Raw genomic sequence first — 19,447 nt, 5'->3', positions numbered from 1 at the left:
AGAGACACACAAAGTTAAAGAGGACAAGGAGAGAGAGACAGACAGACAGTCCGTAACCCTGTTAATCTCTTTCTCTCTGTCACTCTCTCCCTCCTCCGCGCCCCACACAAAAGGGAGAGGGAAACAGAGAGAGAGAGAGCTCTATACTAACGAGGAACTGGTGCAGGAGTGGTTACACAGTTCTTCATATGACAGTAAATCTTTCAAAATTATTTTAGTTGATTTTTTTCTGTTCTACTTTTCCAAGGAACTTTTTAAGGAGTTGCCAAAAGGTTTAAAATTTGGAATGTTAAAATTACCCTCCCCGTTGGGGAATTGAACCCCGGTCTCCCACGTGATAAGCAGGGATATTCACCACTATACTAACAAGGAACTGACATGTATAATTTGCCAGAGCAAGAATTGAGCTGTGAACAGAACTTGACAAATGAGAAAGACAGAGAGAGAGACAGGGACAAAGGCAGAGACAAAGACAAAGAGAGAGAGAGAGAGACAGACAGACAGAGAAACTGACAGAGAGAGAAAGACAGAGATAGACAGAGAGAGACAGACAGAGAGAAACAGACAGTGACAGACAGACAGAGAGAAATAGACAGAGAGCCAGACAGAGAGAGGCAGACAGAGAGAGGCAGACAGAGAGAGACAGACAGAGGAAGACAGAGAGCCATACAGAGAGAGACAGAGAGAGAGACAGGGACAAAGAGAGAGAGAGAGAGAGAGAAAGACAGAGAAACTGCCAGAGAGAGAAAGACAGAGAGAGACAGACAGAGAGAAATAGACAGAGCCAGACAGAGAGAGCCAGACAGAGAGAGAGAGAGACAGACAGAGGGACAGACAGGTAGAGAGACAAGAAAGGAGGCGCATGACAAATGTGCAAGAGAGAGAGAGAGAGAAAAAGAGAGTGAGAGAATGAGAGGGACACAGCTAGTGAGACAGAGAGAGGTGGAGACTGAAAGATGTAAAAATATTTCACGATCTCTTCTCTTTATTAGTTGAGAGTTACAGAGACTGAGAGAAAAATGCAGATTCAGCAATTGCCAAAATAGCACTTTAAGAATTACATATGAGATCTTTCTTTCCATATCTATAAACATCTCATTGTTTGTTGGAGAATCAGCTGATGACAAATGAGTGTCGCTGAGCAGGATGAAAGAAAATGGATCTTAAATTAAAGAGTTACCAGGAGTGGGGTTTGAACCCATGCGGGTATAAACCCATTGGATCTTAAGTCCAACAGCCTTAACCACTTGGCCATCCTGGTGTTGGAATGACTTATAGACTGTCTCTGTGAGAATCGGGCCTTCAAGCTCCACCTTGCCCCAGAGTTGCACAGAGCAGAGAGAGACATAGAAACATAGGAACAGGAGTAGGCCATTCGGCCCTTCTCCGCCATTCAATGAGATCATGGCTGATCATCCAAACCCTAGCACCCGGTCCCTACACCGACAGCCATCCCACCCAAGCCCTATCCCCGTAACCCCATGTATTTAATCCCCCCTAACACTAAGGGCCAATTTTTATCATGGCCAATCAACCTAACCCGCACATCTTTGGACTGTGGGAGGAAACCGGAGCACCCGGAGAAAACCCACGCAAACACGGGGAGAATGTGCAAACTCCACACAGACAGTCACCCGAGGCCGGATTTGAACCCGGGTCCCTGGCGCTGTGAGGCAACAGTGCTAACCACTATGCCTCACAGACCAACACAGAGAGACACCCACATAGACACACAGACACAGACAGACACACAGAGGGTACCGAGAAGGTTTATAAGTATGTTACCAGAATTGCGAGGGTATACATATCAGGAAAGAATGAACCCCTGCCTTTTCGTGGGATATGTGGCACCCTCTTTGTTCCAGTTTTACTCGGGTCCCCTCCCTCACCTCTTTTTCTGGTACATTGATGACTGTATTGGTGCCGTTTCCTGCTCTCGCCCTGAACTAGACAATTTCATTCACTTTGCCTCCAATTTCCACCCTTCCGTCACCTTCACTTGGTCAATCTCTGACTCTTCCCTTCCCTTCCTCGACTTCTCCGTCTCCATCTCTGGGAATAGGTTATTGACCAATTTTCACTACAAGCCCACCGATTCCCACACCTACCTGGACTACACTTCCTCCCACCCTGCCTCCTGTAAGGACTCTATTCCATTCTCCCAGTTTCTCCATCTCCGCCGCATCTGCTCCGACGATGCCACCTTCCACACCAGTGCTTCCGACATGTCTTACTTTCTCCTCAACCGAGGATTCCCCTCTACCGTTGTTGACATGGCCCTTGACCGTGTCCGTTCTATCTCCCGCACTTCTGCCCTCACCCCTGCCCCTCCCTCCCAGAACCACGATAGGGTTCCCCTTGTCCTTACCTTTCACCTCACCAGCCTCCACATTCAACGGATCATCCTCCACCATTTCTGCCACCTCCAACGTGATCCCACCACCAAACACATCTTAACCTCACCTCCACTTTCAGCATTCCGCAGGGACTGCTCCCACTGAGACACCCTAGTCCACTCCTCCACCACCCCCAGCACCCTTCCCCTTCGACCGGCACCTTCCCATGCAAGCGCAGGAGATGCAACACCTGCCCCTATACCTCCCCCCCCCTCCCCACTGTCCAGGGCCCCAACACCCCTTCCAGGTGAAACAGCAATTTACTTGTACTTCTTGCAATCTAGTATACTGTACTCGCTGCTCATGATGCGGTCTCCTCTACATTGGGGAGACCAAACACAGATTGGGTGACCGCTTTGCGGAACACCTCCGTTCAGTCCGTAAGGGTGACCCCGAGCTTCCGGTCGCCTGTCATTTTAATTCACCGCCCCATTCCCACTCGGACCTCACCGTCCTTGGCCTCTTGCATTGTTCCACGGAAACCCAGCGTAAGCTTGAGGAACAGCACCTCATCTTCCGATCAGGCACTTTACAGCCTTCCGGACTCAATATCGAGTTCAACAATTTCAGATCCTAACCTCGGCACCTATTACATTTTTATATTTTTTATCCACACCTTTGGTTTGTGCCTTTTCCTTTTTCTCTCTCCCACACGGCAGCTGTCTCTCACTCTGCCAGCACACTTCACACTTCATCTCGAGCCATCCTTTGTCTCTTTACTTGTTATATTACCATCTCCTCTCGCCTTGAATATCTCTCAATGTCTCAATCTCTCCTGCTTTCTATCCTATCACCGACCTTCCCTTTTGTTCTTTCATCCCCTCCCCCTTTTCCCAGCCCCTAAACTTGCTTTCCATTTCCTGCTTTTTTCTCAGTTCTGAAGAAGGGTTTCGACCTGAAACGTTGACTCTATTTCTCTCTCCACGGATGTTGCCTGGCCTGCTGAGTTTTTCCAGCATTTTCTGTTGTTATTTCAAGTTAATTTATACCCCGAGTTGCCTGATTGTTGTTCTATTTCTGACCGTATATTTCGTGCGTACTTGCCCAATGAAACAGTGAATAACCTCGAGGTGTTGAAAAATGTGGGAAGTCAATTCCGCCCAACTCAGGATTTGGTTACATTTTGAAATGAAATGGGATGAAAAATGCTGGAACTGTAGGCGGCAGGATTGGAACCTGCGCAGGGAGACCCCGATGAATTTCTAGTCCATCGCCTTAACCACTTGGCCACAACTACTGGGTCTGCAAAGAGTTAAATGTTGCTCAGATAAAATCACAATCATCCATCGTTCTGTAGACTAAGAGCACTTCACCCCGAAACAGTCTAGTTTGAAGAAACTTCTCAAAGGTACAGTCTCCTCTCGCAATTTTTACTCTTCAGTTTTTTACTGCAGCTTTTTAACTTGAAGCTACACCAGGATACATCATTGCAGATTAACATCTTAGAAATACTTACTGCCCATTCGGGAATTGAACCCCGGCCACCCCACGTAACAGGCGGGAATATTTCACTACATTTAAAGAGGAATTGACGGAAGACGCTGCTTTGCAGTCTCTGCAGAAGCGCAGAGCAAGAATCGCGCTGTGAACAGACCTGGGCTCATTCACCAGACCCAGAGGGAGGAGTGAGCAAGGAGAGGGAAACAAAGAGTGAGAGAGACAGAGAGAGAGACAGACACACAGACAGAGAGACAGAGACAGAGAGAGAGGACAAAGGGAGAAAGAGAGACAGACAGTCCATAACCCTGTTAATCTCTTTCTCTCTGTCACTCTCTCCCTCCTCCGCGCCCCACACAAAAGGGAGAGGGAAACAGAGAGAGAGAGAGAGAGAGCTCTATACTAACGAGGAACTGGTGCAGGAAGTTGTTATACAATTCTTCATATGACAGTAAATCTTTTGAAATTATTTTAAATCATTTTTTTCTGTCCTCATTTCCAAGGAGGATTTTAAGAAGTTGCAGAAAGGTTTAAAATTCGAGATGTTAAAAAGGCTTCTATCCTGTCGGGAAATTGAACCCCGGTCTCCCGCATGACAGGTGGAGATACTCACCACTATACTAACGAGGAATTGACAGGTGCACAATCTGTCAGAGCAAGAATCGAGCTGTGAACAGAACTGGACTGAGTGAGAAAGTGGCAGAGAGAGAAAGAGAGAGAGACGGGGACAAACAGAGACAAATAGTGAGACAGACAGAGAGAGAAAGACAGAGAGAAAGTCAGAGAGAGAAAGAGAGAGACAATGATAGATACAGAGAGAGACAGAGAGAGAGACATACAGGAGGCTTATGACAAATGTGTAACAGAGAGACAGAGAGAGAGAGACAAGGAGTCCACCATCCACAAGATGAGAAAGACCATAGAGGAGCAAAGAAATGAGATCAAAGAACTCCGTACTCAACAAAACAAAACGAAGGAGACCGTAGAAAGGCTCAGCAGGCAACACAAACCTCTTAAGGTCCAAAAACCTGAGGACGCAAAAACAACACACACAAAGACACAGAGCCCGCCGGATGCCACCCCACACGAAGACACACCGAAAGCCACAAACCCCGCTCCAACCAGCCCTCAGTCGAGTCATGCCCAGACTACTGCTACCCAGTCCTCACACACAGGAACACAAAAACCGACAGATACCCCCCCAAACGATGACACACCGAAAGCCCCAAACCCCGCTCCTGCCACACAACATATCCCAGAAACCCAGCCAACAACCAGCCACCAGGCGAGCCCTACCCAGACTACTGTTACCCAGTCTGAAAAACCAGCCCCTCAGGCGGTCCTGCTGACCGACTCCAACGGAAAGTTTCTGGACCCCCAGAGGCTGTTCCCAGACCATCAAGTCCTGAAAAAATGGTGCAGCAACACAGGCCAAGCAATGAAGATCCTGAACAAAGAATCCCTTGGAAGCCCCAAATGGATTGTGATCCACACAGGCACGAACGACCTACGCACCCTACAGGAAGGCACGGCTTGGGCGGTGAGCAGGATGGCAGAAAAGGCCAGCAGGGAATTCCCCGAGGCGCAGATCGTGATCTCCACACTACTGCCCAGAAAGGACACCCCAGCCTATATAATCCACAACACCAACAGGGAGATCGACACGAGATGTTCTGTCCTCCCCAACGTCTCCCTGGCCCATCATCCAAACATCAACACAAGGGACCTCTATGACGAAATACATCTACTCAAACAGCGGATGTGGGTCTTCGCAAGAAACCTCATAAACACTGCCAAAAGACGCAGCCCTCCCACCCCCTCTACCATTGGGAGCCCAAACAGGACCACCAATGTCCCCCACCCCCCTTTACAAAACCAACAACAGAACCGTGCTTTTATACCTGACCCAAGACCCCCCTCTAGACCACAGACTGTAGACCAAGAACTGAGAAAGATCATGACGATGCTGAACAGCCTGATAGGAAGCCGGAGAAATTATTAATATTGTTATTTATCATTATCATTATTGTTATCTTATCAGTATTATTACTATTATTAGATAGATATATGTGCATGCCTCATGAAATTTATACTAAATCATCATTTAGCATTATAGAAAATAGTGTTTCCACACTCATCCCACAAAATAGGTCCATTTTATTTCGTTTTATTGAACTATATAAATGCGTTCTTTCCACATAAGCTGCTGGAATATCCAGGGCCTCCGCTCCTCAACTTTTGGGATGAAGAGTACAGACCCTGAATTCCTAAAAGCTATAAAAGACATTGATATAATTGTGTTAACAGAAACATGGTGCCAAAAGGACATGCCGACCCACTGTCCTCCAATGTACCATGAAATCATTGTGCCCTCAGTAAAGAACACTAAAACACGCAAGGGCAGAACCTCCGGGGGAATATTGGTGTGGTATAAGGGAGAACTGGACAAACACATCTCACCGGTAAAACAGGGGAAATCACACGTATGGCTAAAACTAGATAAAAATATAGGAATAGCAAAAAAAGATGTTTACTTATGTGCGATCTACATACCTCCAATAGATTCGCCATATTTCGAAGAGGAGTTATTTGATACTCTCCACATGGAAATCAGCCATTTCCAGGCCCAAGGAAAGGTGATAATATGTGGGGACCTAAATGCAAGGACCGGTTGTGAACCTGACTTCATAGACCCACAGGGAAACAACCATGTGTTTGGCCAGACCCCTTTAGATGTCACACCAGCCATCGCAAATCGGAACAACCTTGATCGTGAAATAAATAAAAGCGGTAGGGAGGTAGTGCAACTCTGCCGAGCCTTAGGCCTGTACATAGTTAATGGTAGGTTCAGAGGGGACTCCCAAGGGAGACTCACATACTCCTCAACTCTTGGGTCTAGTGTGGTGGACTATACAATCACTGACCTGGACCCCTGCGATATCAACGCATTCACTGTCAGGCAACAATCCCCCCTCTCAGACCATAACCAAATAAATGTGTACCTTAAACTTTCTGCCCAAACTACAGACACAAAAAAGGAACACAGTAAGCTACATAAAATAAACCAGACATACAGATGGGCCCCAGACAGTGGAGATAAATTCATCACAGCACTAAATTCACCTGATCTCACAAGTAAAATTTCAAAATTTAAAGAAAATCTATATGAGATCACCAGAGATGGTGTAAACACGGCCATAGAGGATATAAATATGATCTTCCATGAGGCAGCTGTAAAAGCCGACCTCGTGAAACAGAAGAGGAAGCGTCACAAAAGACAAAATAAAAATATGAAATGGTTTGACCACGAATGCAAAAATGCCAGAAAAGACCTGAGAAAAATATCAAACCAAAAGCATCGGCAACCAAACAATCCGGACCTACGTACTAGATACAATGAAACCCTCAAAAGATATAAACACACCATTAGGAACAAAACACAAAACTATACCCACAAAATACTCGAAGAAATTGAAAACTCCACCAATCCAAAACAATTCTGGGAAATGTGGAATAACCTGAGTACAACACAATTGCAAGCATTACCAATCCAAGATGGCGACATCTGGAGAACACATTTTGAAAACCTCTACAAAGACATCCCAATAAACAAAACAAACCCAAGTCAACATCAGGTCACAGAAAAACTCCACACATTAGAAGCAACAATTAAAGACAACCAAAACCCTCTAGACTCCCCAATCACATGGAAAGAACTGGCCACAAAAACAAAATCTCTCCACCTAAAGAAAGCCTGTGGCCCAGACAACATCAAAAATGAAATGCTAAAGTTCAGCAATATGGAGATGCAGGGTGCGATACTCAAACTATTCAACATCATATTACGCTCAGGCTGTTTTCCCGATATCTGCTGCCAAGGACTAATCTCCCCCATATATAAAAGTGGAAACAAATCAGACCCAAATAACTACCGCGGCATCTGTGTCAACAGTTGTCTAGGGAAGTTATTCTGCAGTATTCTAAATAGTAGATTACTTGATTTTCTTAACAAACATAATATCCTCAGAAAAAACCAAATAGGCTTTCTTCCAAAACACCGCACCGCCGACCATATCTATACCCTTCACACCCTCATTGAAAAACATATACACCAAACAAAAAATGGGAAAATATTCGCCTGTTTCATCGACTTCAAGAAAGCCTTTGACTCTATATGGCACGAAGGGCTCTATTATAAACTTCTTCAGTGTGGAATAGGGGGCAAAGTCTATGACCTTATTAAATCAATGTATCTGAAAAACAAATGCGGGGTCAAAATTGGAGACAAACGCACCGATTTCTTCACCCAGAGAAGAGGCGTCCGGCAGGGCTGCAATTTGAGCCCGACCCTGTTCAACATATACATAAATGAATTAGCAGACAAGCTGGAGCAAAGCGAGTCACCAGGTCTCCGTCTCCTGGATGGAGAAGTGAAGTCCCTGTTCTATGCGGACGACCTGGTTCTGCTGTCTCCCACAGAACAGGGATTACAGCAACAACTAGACCTACTCGACAAATACTGCCAAAATTGGGCTCTAACAGTAAATCTAAAGAAAACCAACATCATGATTTTTCAGAAAAGACCCAGATGTCAGGAAAACAAATACCAGTTTACCCTCAGTGATACCACTATAGGACACACTATGAGCTACACCTACCTTGGTCTAACTATTACAGCATCAGGGAGCTTCAGCATAGCAGTGAATGCACTAAAAGAAAAAGCCCGAAGAGCCCTATATGCAATAAAAAGAAAATTCTACAACATCCAAATCCCAATCAAAATCTGGCTCAAAATACTTGACAGCATAATTCTGCCCATTGCACTGTACGGTAGTGAAGTATGGGGCCCGCTAAATCACCAAAGCTACACTAAATGGGAAAAACACACAATAGAAGCCCTACATGCAGAATTCTGCCGAAGCATCCTTCGCACCCAAAGAAAAACGCCAACAAATGCATGCAGAGCCGAACTAGGCAGATACCCACTGATAATAAACATCCAAAAACGAGCACTAAACTTCCTAAATCACCTCAAATCTAGCTCCCCAGACACCCTTCATTTCAAAGCCTTTCAGACCCAAGAGCTAAACCCAGAAAAGAGTCCCCTGAGTCAGCTGCTACTGAAACTAAGTACTCAGCCGGACCCTGACCAGGCCCAGACCAACACAGCCGTCCAAACACCAATCCGAGTGAACCAAATCATTAAAAAATGCAAAGAAACCTACCTGGAACATTGGAACAAAATAACCGAAAGCCAAAGCAGATTAGAATGTTACCGGGCCCTAAAAAGAGAATATAAACTGGCAGACTACCTCACGACCATCAGAGACACAAAACAGAGACAGACCCTCACCAGGTACAGACTAAGCGACCACCAACTGGAAATTGAAAAAGGCAGATACAAGAAATCCTGGCAGCCTAGAGAGAATAGAATATGCGATCAATGTCTGGCTGGCGAGGTTGAAACAGAAATGCATTTCCTCCTAAAATGCGAAAAATTCAACACATCAAGAAACATATTATTCAACAAGCTAAGCCAAACAACCCCAGATTTCAAGGAATTGGATGATCTGTCAAAATTGAGATTAGTCCTAGGAGAAGGAGACAGACCATACCTTGGGGCCAAATATGTAACAACATGTCACAACCTGAGGACTGTTTAAAAGTAAGACTGTTTAAAATTAATATTGAACGTACCAAATGAAGTAGAAAGACTGTTTAAAATTAATATTGTTTAAAAGTAATATTGTATGTACCCAACAAATGTCAAATCGATTGACACCTACAGAATGTTGGAAAACTGTACCTTTTTGCTATGTAAGCTTTGGCAATATGGTTCTCTGTAAACTTTCATGCCAATAAAGCATTTGAACTGAACTGAACTGAGAGAGAGAATGAGAGGGAGACCGAGAGACAGATAGTGTGACAGAGAGGGGTAGAGACTGAATTCTCTTTCTCCTTGTTAGTTAATAGTGACAGAGAGAGAGAAAAATGCAGATTCAGCAGATGCCAACATAGCACGTTTGAAGAATTACAGTTAAATATGAGAGAGAGACAGAGGAAGAGAGACAGAGAGAACCTGTTGGGGAATTGAATCCTCACCACTATACGATCAAGGACCTGGTAAAGGAAATAGTTAGGCAGTGCTTGAGACAAAGACTCAAACACACTCACTGACACACACAGCCATGAACATGCGTGTCTGCTCTCTCTATATGTGTCGGTATGTCTCATAAGCTTTTCTGAGTTTCATGGATTCATAAAAATCTTACAGCACAGCAGGAGGCCATTCGGCCCGTCGTGCCTGTGCTGTCTCTTTGAAAGAGCAGTCGTGCTCAGTCCCACCCCCCGCTTTTTGTCCGTAACCCTGTTAATCTCTTTCTCTCTGTCACTCTCTCCCTCCTCCGCGCCCCACACAAAAGGGAGATACTCTATACTAATGAGGAACTGGTGCAGGAAGTTGTTATACAGTTCTTCATATGCCAGTAAATCTTTCAAAATTATTTTAGTTGATTTTTTTCTGTTTTACTTCTCCAAGGAAGTTTTTCAAGAGTTGCCCAAAGGTTTAGAATATGCAAAGTTAAAATCGTCCTCCCCATCAGGGAATTGAACCCCAGTCTCCCACATGACAGGCAGGGATACTCACCACTATACTAACGAGGAACTGACACAAGCAGCTTTTCAGAGCAAGAACTGAGCTGTGAACAGAACTTGATAAATGAGAAAGACAGAGCGAGACAGAGAGAGTCAGAGACAGAGAGAGTCAGAGACAGAGACAAAGACAGAGAGAGTCATAGAGAGACAGAGAGAGAAAGACAGAGATAGACAGAGACAGACAGAGAGAAACAGACAGTGACAGACAGAGTGAAACAGACAGAGAAAGACAGAACGACATACAGAGTCAGGGAGACAGACAGAGAAATACAGAGAAAGACAGAGATAGATACTGAGACAGAGAGACAGACAGAGGAAGACTCGGACAGAGAGAGACAGAGAGAGAGAGAGAGAGAGAGAGAGAGACTGAGAGAAGAAGACAGAGAGAGACAAAAGGAGGCTGAAGACAAATGTGTGACAGCCTTGAATGGCGGAGCAGGCTCGAAGGGCCAAATGGCCGACTCCTGCTCCTTATGTTCTTTCCAGATCTATAAACATCTCATTGTTTGTTTGATGGAGATTCAGCAGATGACAAACGAGTGTTACTGAGCAGGATGAAAGGACATTGATCTAAACGGGTATAAACCGATTGGATCTTAAGTCTCACACCTTAACCACTCGACCATCCTGGTGCTGGTGTTGCTAGGAGACGGTCTCTTTGTGATTCTGGGATTCAAGCGCCACTCTGCCAGTAAGTTGAGCAGAACAGAGCTTCTTAAGGTGGCAGGACAGGTTAACAAAGCATTTAATAAAGCATATGGGGTCCTGGGCTTTATAAATAGGGCTTGAAACTAAATATTCAGGGGAGGAGGGAAGAGGGAATTAGAAAGTCAAAGAGAAAGGAGAAGGCAATAGTGCAGGGTAGCGATGGGGTAATGATAACCAGAGTGTGACAGGAGGAGACAGAGCGTACGACCATAAGTGTGCACCAGGAGGGTCGATAACTAGAGGACACAGGTTTATGGTGATTGGCAAAGAGACGGGCAGGAAAAAAATCTACTGATAAAAGTTAACATTTCCAAAATTAATTTCACTGATATTACAGCGAATTTCATCTCTCCCTTCTCTGGCTCACTCGGGCCTTTGAGTCCGATCCCGCCCTTCAAAAGACCCACCCTTTCTTATGTCCATTTATAACTAGACATTCTTATTATGAACACAGCTAGCTTCCAGCTAGTCATTTATTCAGTACACGTTCTCTAGGTACAGTATCTGTAGAGATGCAGCATGTGTGCTCCTGTGTGCAGGCTGCCATCTTGACTGTTGCCTTGTGGGTAGCCTAGTGCCTCATGGGTAATGTAGTCTTAATATCTATACAGCTGGGTAGTGTAGTCTTATATACATACAGCTTTATACAGCTCTACACAGCTCTACGGCTCCACCTAGTGTCCACTATAGAATGACATGTTATTGATCATTACATCCCCCTTTCTTTGAGGTTTAACAAAATCAATATCAATCAACTTTCAAGAAAACAATAAAGATAATATCAGTGACACTTTTGTTAGTGCTCTGTAAACATAAACATTTTCAAAACAGTCAACACATTTTCAAAGCTTTACATTGTACTCAAAGATTAAGTCTATCAGGCTCTTTTACTTCACGTGTGGATCTTCTCAACACGGGTAAGTCTGATGTGTCTTCATGAGATTGTTCTGGCGGTGAATGACAAGATGCAGTTGCGGCATTGTCATCAATCTGCTCTTGTATAGATCGAGGTCTCCTTGCGATCTTTGCTTGGAGAGGGTTTCAGTGTTTCCTTCACTCTTCATGCCATAACTCTCAATGTAGTCAATGCACTCTCGAAAAACTGCTGGCAGCTGGATCCCATCGTACAGCATAATCCTCTCAGCAGCCTCGGCTAATGGAACACCAAAGATTGGCCTGAGGGAAGAAGGAGTATCCACCGGAACTGCTTCCTGCTCTGGTGCAGGCTTCTTCTTTTTCTTTTTCTCTTTCCACTGCTTAACAACATCTGCTGCAGTTATATCTTTGGACTTTTTCTCCTTGTGTTTTTCCTCTTTGTGCTTTTCTTCCTTTGGCTTCTCTTTGACCTTAAAGTCTTTTTCTTTCTTCTTGGAGAAACTAGGTTTTTTGAAGACATGGATACCCTTTGGCCTTTTCATCCTTGATGGGTTCTCTGCTTCATCACCTGAGTCATCTGGTCTGCTTATGGCACAGTTTATACGGTAGACTCTCTTGACCAGTTCTAAGTCTTCACAAGCTTTGTCACCTAGTATCGAATCAAGTCTTTCAGCCACAACAGAAAACATGAGATGATGGACTTTGTCTTTGACTGTCACTTTAAGTCTGCATACACCTAAGCTATCTATTTTCTGTCCATTATAGCTCTTCAGTAGTACTGACTTTTTCTGTATTTTGGGCTTTTCTTTCATATTTTTTATGTCACTCATACTGATTAAGTTTGCTTTTGCCCCAGTGTCCAGTTTCAATGTAACTAATGCTCCATTTATCTGCAGTGGGATCATCCATTTGTCCACTTTTACTGCATTGACTTTATGTTCAGCATTGTCCATTTCTGAGGGCTGCACATTTTCTGTATCTTTTTTGATATCGTCACATGACACCATTCCTACAAAAAATGTCTCACTTAAATCAGTGTCCTCAATCACATTAACTTGTTGCCCTTTCGTCGTTTTTACTTTTGAAAAGCATTGTTTGGCAAAGTGATTCTTTCCATTACACTTCGTGCACATTTTTCCAAATGCTGGGCATTGTCTTAACTGGTGTTTGTAACCACAGCGTTTACAATTAAAAGTTTCATCCTCCGATTGCTTTTCATTTCTGTTCTGCCCACGTTTCTTCCCCTTGTAGGACACAGCACCGACAGCAGCATTATCACTCATTACAATCGCATCATTATTGATTTCACTGAAAGTCTTCACGTGCTTTTGAGCTAGCTCGCTGGCTTGGCATATTTTCACCGCATTTTCCAAATTTAGTTCGGTTTCTCTCAACAGACGTTCCCTGACTTTTTTATCATGAATACCAAACACAGTCTGGTCACGAATCATGGATGATTTCAGCTCAGAGAAATTACATGTCTGTGCTTTCAGTTTCAGATCAGTTATAAAGCTATCAAATGTCTCATTTTGTTGCTGTGTCTGAGAACGGAAGATGTATCTTTCATACGTCTCATTCTTTTTGGGAGAGCAATGTGCATCAAATTTTTTTAGCACATCTTCTAATTTTTCTCTGTTCTCCTCTGGATTAAATACAAATGTATTAAATACCTCTATCGCCTGTGGGCCTGCAACCGTAAGCAGCAACGCTATCTTCCTTGCGTCTGGCTTTGTACCGAATCCGATGGCTGCAATGTAGAGTTCAAATTGTTGTTTAAGAGTCTGCCAATTGTAGTCGATTTTTTCTGTGAGTTTCAAACGCTCTGGTGGCTTCAAATTCTCCATGTTGCTTTTCACAATTTTTAGCAGATCTTCACCATCCTGGTACCATCTTATGTTCATTAATAACTAGACATTCTTATTATGAACACAGCTAGCTTCTAGCTAGTCATTTATTCAGTACACGTTCTCGAGGTACAGTATCTGTAGAGATGCAGCATGTGTGCTCCTGTGTGCAGGCTGCCATCTTGACTGTTGCCTTGTGGGTAGCCTAGTGCCTCATGGGTAATGTAGTCTTAATATCTATACAGCTGGGTAGTGTAGTCTTATATACATACAGCTATATACAGCTCTACACAGCTCTACGGCTCCACCTAGTGTCCACTATAGAATGACATGTTATTGATCATTACACCCTTGACACCTCTGTCCTTGCAAACCACCGCCACATCTCCAACCTCCCCTTCCTCTCCAGTCCTTGAACGTGTTGCCGCCTCCCAAATCAGTGCCCATCTTTCCCGGAACTCCAGGTTTGGACCTCTCCGATCAGGATTCCACCCCTGCCCCAGCAGCCCCAAAGAGCAGGAAAAATTCTTGGCAAGTAAAATCAAGGAAAACCCAAAGATGTTTTATAAATATATTAAGAGTAAGAGGATAATGAAAGAATGGGTAGGGCCTATGAGCGATCATGAGGGTAATCTGGGTGTGGAGGCGGGAGGCATCGGTAGGGTTCTTAATGAATACTTTGCGTATGTTTTAGCAAAGGAGAGGGGCGAAGCAGACATTGCTATCAGGGAGGAGGAGTGTGACATATTAGATGAAATAAACATAGTGACAGATGAAGTATTAAGGGGTTTAGCAGCTTTAAAAGTGGATAAATGTATCCAAGGCTGTTAAGTGAAGCAAAAGAGGAAATAGCAGAGGCCCTGACCATCATTTTCCAATCCTCTCTGGCTTCAGGTGTGATGCCGGAGGACTGGAGGACTGCTAATGTGGTACCCTTGTTTAAAAAGGGAGAAAGGGATAGACTGAGTAATTACAGGCCAGTCAGCCTAACCTCGGTGGTGGGAAAATTATTGGAAAGAATTCTGAAGGACAGGATAAATCTTCATTTAGAGAGACACGGATTAATCAAGGGTAGTCAGCATGGATTTGTTAAGGGAAGGTCGTGTCTGACAAACTTGATTGAATATTTTGAGGAGGTAACAAGGAGGGTAGATGAGGGTAGTGTGTTTGATGTAGTCCATATGGACTTTAGCAAGACTTTTGATAAGGTTCCTCATGGCAGACTGGTCAAGACGTTAAAAGCCCATGGGATCCAGGGCAAAGTGTCAAGTTGGATTCAAAACTGGCTCGGAGGCAGGAAGCAGAGGGTAATGGTTGATGGGTGTTTATGTGACTGGAAGGCTGTTTCCAGTGGGGTTCCACAGCGCTAAGTACTAGGGGCTAGATTTTCAGTTGCTTGCGCCAGCAGTTAGCGCCTTAAGAGAAGTGATTTTTGGGCGCTATTCGTGTAGCGCCCGGGCGCAGCGCAGTTTGCGCCCCGCCCCAAATTAAGTTGGCCGTTAGCGCCGGCGCAAAGTTTAGCGGCCGCCCGGATGCGCGCGCAGAAAATGATGTGACATCCTCGTGCAACGCCCTTTGGCCGCCCCGATTCCAAACTTCAGTCGGACCGCCCCATTGTGCGGCTGGCGTCCAGAGCGTTTGTAAAATGGAACGCAACACACCCTGGGGAGCGCAAATTAAAGGGCACTCCTGCTGCACTATAAACGGCAGTCTGCATGTGTTGTGTGCAAGGATCCAGTGTGTTGTTGTGAACGGTGTATTTATGTTTCTGGCCACCACCACCACCACCTCCTCCTCCTCCTCCTCCTCCTCCTCCTCCTCCTGTTTTGTCCCCCAGACTCTGCCTTTGAAAAAAACACATGCACCCTTCCCCTTTAAGAGCTCACTGGCACCAGAGTGTCTGCCGTGCGCTGCGCCCGAGCTCGGGCGCTGCGCTCTGCACCGCCGGCTTAGCGCCTAAAGATAGTAGTGGAACGCCTCTTTTAGCGCTCCACCAACCTCTTAGGGCGAAGCCACTGAATTTCCGGCAACGGGGCGCTACTTTGGGGCGGGCGCTAACTTCGGGCGGGCGCTAAGGTTAGTGCCCCAAAACTGTCTATACTGAAAATCTAGCCCCTAGATCCCTTTCTTTTTGTGGTACATATCAATGATCTAGACTTGAATATAGGGGGTATGATTGAGAAGTTTGCAGATGATACTTAAATCGGCTGTGGTTGATGTAGATTTTTTTTTAAACCCGGTACAATAGCAAAATGCTGGAAGCCTGTTTGGCCCAGTGGTAAGGGCATGAAACGGTTAAATTTCGAAGCACAGAAAAGGTGCCAGTCATCAAAGTCTGCAGTCCTTCACAAAGTCATAGAGTCATAGAGTTTTACAGCACAGAAAGAGGCCCTTCGGCCCATCGTGTCTGCGCCGTCCATCAATCCCTGTCCAGTCTAATCCCATTTTGCAGCATTTGGTCCATAGCCTTGTATGCAATGGCATTTCAAGTGCTCATCCAAATGCTTCTTGAATGTTGTGAGGGTTCCTGCCTCTACCACCCTTTCAGGCAGTGAGTTCCAGATTCCAACCACCCTCTGGGTGAAAAAGTTCCTCCTCAAATCCCCTCTAAATCTCCTGCCCCTTACCCTGAATCTATGCCCCCTTGTTATTGACCCCCCTACTAAGGGGAAAAGTTCCTCTTTATCTACCCTATCTATGCCCCTCATCATTTTGTACACCTCAATCAGGTCCCCCCTCAGCCTTCTTTGCTCCAAGGAAAACAACCCCAGCCTGTTTAGCCTTTCTTCATAGCTGAGGCGCTCCATCCCAGGTAACATCCTGGTGAATCTTCTCTGCACCCTCTCCAAAGCAATCACATCCTTCCTATAGTGAGGCGACCAGAACTGCACACAGTACTCCAGCTGTGGCCTCACCAGCGTTTTGTGCAGCTCCATCATAACCTCCCTGCTCTCATATTCTATGCCTCGGCTAATGAAGGCAAGTATCCCATATGCCTTTTTAACCACCTTATCTACCTGTTCCGCTGCCTTCAGGGATCTATGTACATGTACACCAAGGTCCCTCTGACCCTCTGTACTTCCTAGGGTCCTACCACTCATTGTGTATTCCCTTGCCTTATTTGTCCATCCAAAATGCATCACCTCGCACTTTTCAGGGTTAAATTCCATTTGCCACTTTTCCGCCCATCTGACCAACCCGTTAATATCGTCCTGTAGCCTGAGGCTTTCCTCCTCGCAAAGGAGGACACAAATAACCTCCCAGAGATGTCGGGGAACATAGGGTCTAATGAGAGGGAGGAATTGAATGAAATCAGTATTTGTAGGGAAATGGTGTTAGGGAAATTGACGGCAATCAAGGCTGATAAATCCCCAGGGCCTGATAATCTACATCCCAGGGTACTTAAGAAAGTGGCCCTTTAAATAGTAGATGCATTGCTGGTCATCTTCCAAAATTCAATGGACTCTGGCACAGTTCCCATGTTAGTGGGAAAAATGCTGGAGTCCATTATAAAAGATGTAATAGCAGAGCACTTGGAAAACAGTGACAGGATCGGACAAAGTCAGCATGGATTTACAAAAGGTAAATCATGCTTGACTAATCTACTGGAATTTTTTGAGGATGTAACTGGTAGAATAGATAAGGGAGAACCAGTGGATGTGGTGTATTTGGACTTTCAGAAGGCTTTCGATAAGGTCCCACATAAGAGATTAGCGTGTAAAGTTAAAGCGCATGGGATTGGGGGTAAGGTACTGACTTGGATAGAAAACTGGTTGGCACACAGGAAGCAAAGAGTTGGAAAAAGAACGGGTCTTTTTCCAAGTGGCAGGCAGTGACTAGCGGTGTACCTCAGGGATCGGTGCTAGGACCCCAGCTATTCACAATATATATTAATGATCCAGCTGAGGGAACTAGGTGTATTATTTCCAAATTTGCATATGACATAAAGCTGGGTGGGCGTGTGTGCTATGAGGAAGATGCAGAGAAACTCCAGTATGATTTGGACAGGTTGGGCGATTGGGCTTATATTCGCTGGAGTTTAGAAGAATGAGAGGGGATCTCATTGAAACTTATAAAATTCTAACAGGACTAGACAGACTAGATGCAGGAAGGATGTTCCCGATGGCCGGGGAGTCCAGAACCAGGGTTCGCAGTTTAAGGATAAGGGGTAAGCCATTTAGGACAGAGATGAGGAGGAATTTCTTCACCCAGAGAGTGGTGAACCTGTGGAATTCTCTACCACAGAAGGCAGTCGAGGCCAATTCATTAAATATATTCAAGAAGGAGTTAGATGTATTTCTTAAGGCTAAAGGGATCAAGGGGTATGGGGAGAAGGCAGGGACAGGGTACTGAATTTGGATGATCAGCCTTGATCGCATTGAATGGTGGAACAGGCTCGAGGGGCCGAATGGCCAACTCCTGCTCCTATCTTCTATGATGTAGTGTATATGGAATTTAGCAAGGCTTTTGATAAGGTTCCACATAGCAGACTGGTCAAGAAGTTAAAAGCCCATGGGATCCAGGGCAAAGTGTCAAGTTGGATTCAATATTGGCTCGGAGGCAGGAAGCAGAGGGTAATGGTTGATGGGTGTTTATGTGACTGGAAGGCTGTTTCCAGCGGGGTTCCGCAGGGCTCAGTACTGGGTCCCTTGCTTTTTGTGGTATATATCAATGATCTAGTCTTGAATATAGGGGGTATGATTAAGAAGTTTGCAGATGATACTAAAATCGGTTGTGGTTGATGTAGATTTAAAAGAAAAACCGGTGCAATAGCAAAATGCTAGAAGCCTGTTTGGCCCAGTGGTAAGGGCATGAAACGGTTAAACTTCGAAGCACAGAAAAGGTGCCGGTCAGTCATCAAAGTCTGCAGTTCTTGGAGAACACATTGATACTGGACTCATGATTAACTCTGAAAAGGACATTGACATTGAACTGTGAGGCCTTGAATCATGATTGGTTTTGATGGGAAAAACTAACATCTGGACAATGCTCTGAGTTTAACTGAAACAATGGGGGTCACGATGGACTTCCTGGCTTCAATGGAAGATACACAAGTCAATCAGCCAGCTGCCCATCAATAGTAATAGAAATCACATTGAATCTGCGTTACATAAAGCGGGAGAGGAAATAAGGAGTTATCTTCGATCTCACAACTCTGTACACCTCCGGTGATTGAATTACAGGTTGACGAGGTGTGAATGTTGGACAGTTCAGCAAACCGACAACCAAAACTGGTTGGGGGAGGCCCAGCATGGGGCCAGGTGACTAAAAGAACTATAAGAAGGAACCACACCTCAGCTCTCTCTCGTTTCACTCGGAAACTCTCTCTCTCTCTCTCTCACTCGGAAGCTCTCTCTCTCGGAAGCTAGCTCGAACTACAGCAACTGCCAGGTGTAAGAAGGAAGGGACGACAGTCATCTCCAGCCCAAGCCTGCAATTGACGTTGGCCACAACCAGCCGGATGGGTGATTGTAAGTATCAGTTGACCCTACAAGGGGTTTGCGCTGTGTAGGCCGCTGCAGTCAGATAACG

At 45.1% G+C, this 19,447-nt stretch overlaps 1 non-coding gene across 1 annotated transcript; it reads right to left on the bottom strand.

Annotated features, from left to right (window-relative positions):
- Positions 1 to 1,177: 1,177 nt before the first annotated feature.
- Positions 1,178 to 1,261, bottom strand: trnal-uaa (transfer RNA leucine (anticodon UAA)). The gene has a single exon. It is a non-coding gene; the product is annotated as a tRNA-Leu (tRNA).
- Positions 1,262 to 19,447: the final 18,186 nt, after the last annotated feature.

This window comes from Somniosus microcephalus, unplaced genomic scaffold, assembly GCF_052327205.1.
Source record: "Somniosus microcephalus isolate GS21.2 unplaced genomic scaffold, FLI_Smic_1.0 scaffold1, whole genome shotgun sequence".
Lineage (NCBI taxonomy): Eukaryota > Metazoa > Chordata > Chondrichthyes > Squaliformes > Somniosidae > Somniosus > Somniosus microcephalus.
Note: the sequence above shows the minus strand (reverse complement) of the source record. Positions and strands in the feature narration are given on the sequence as shown.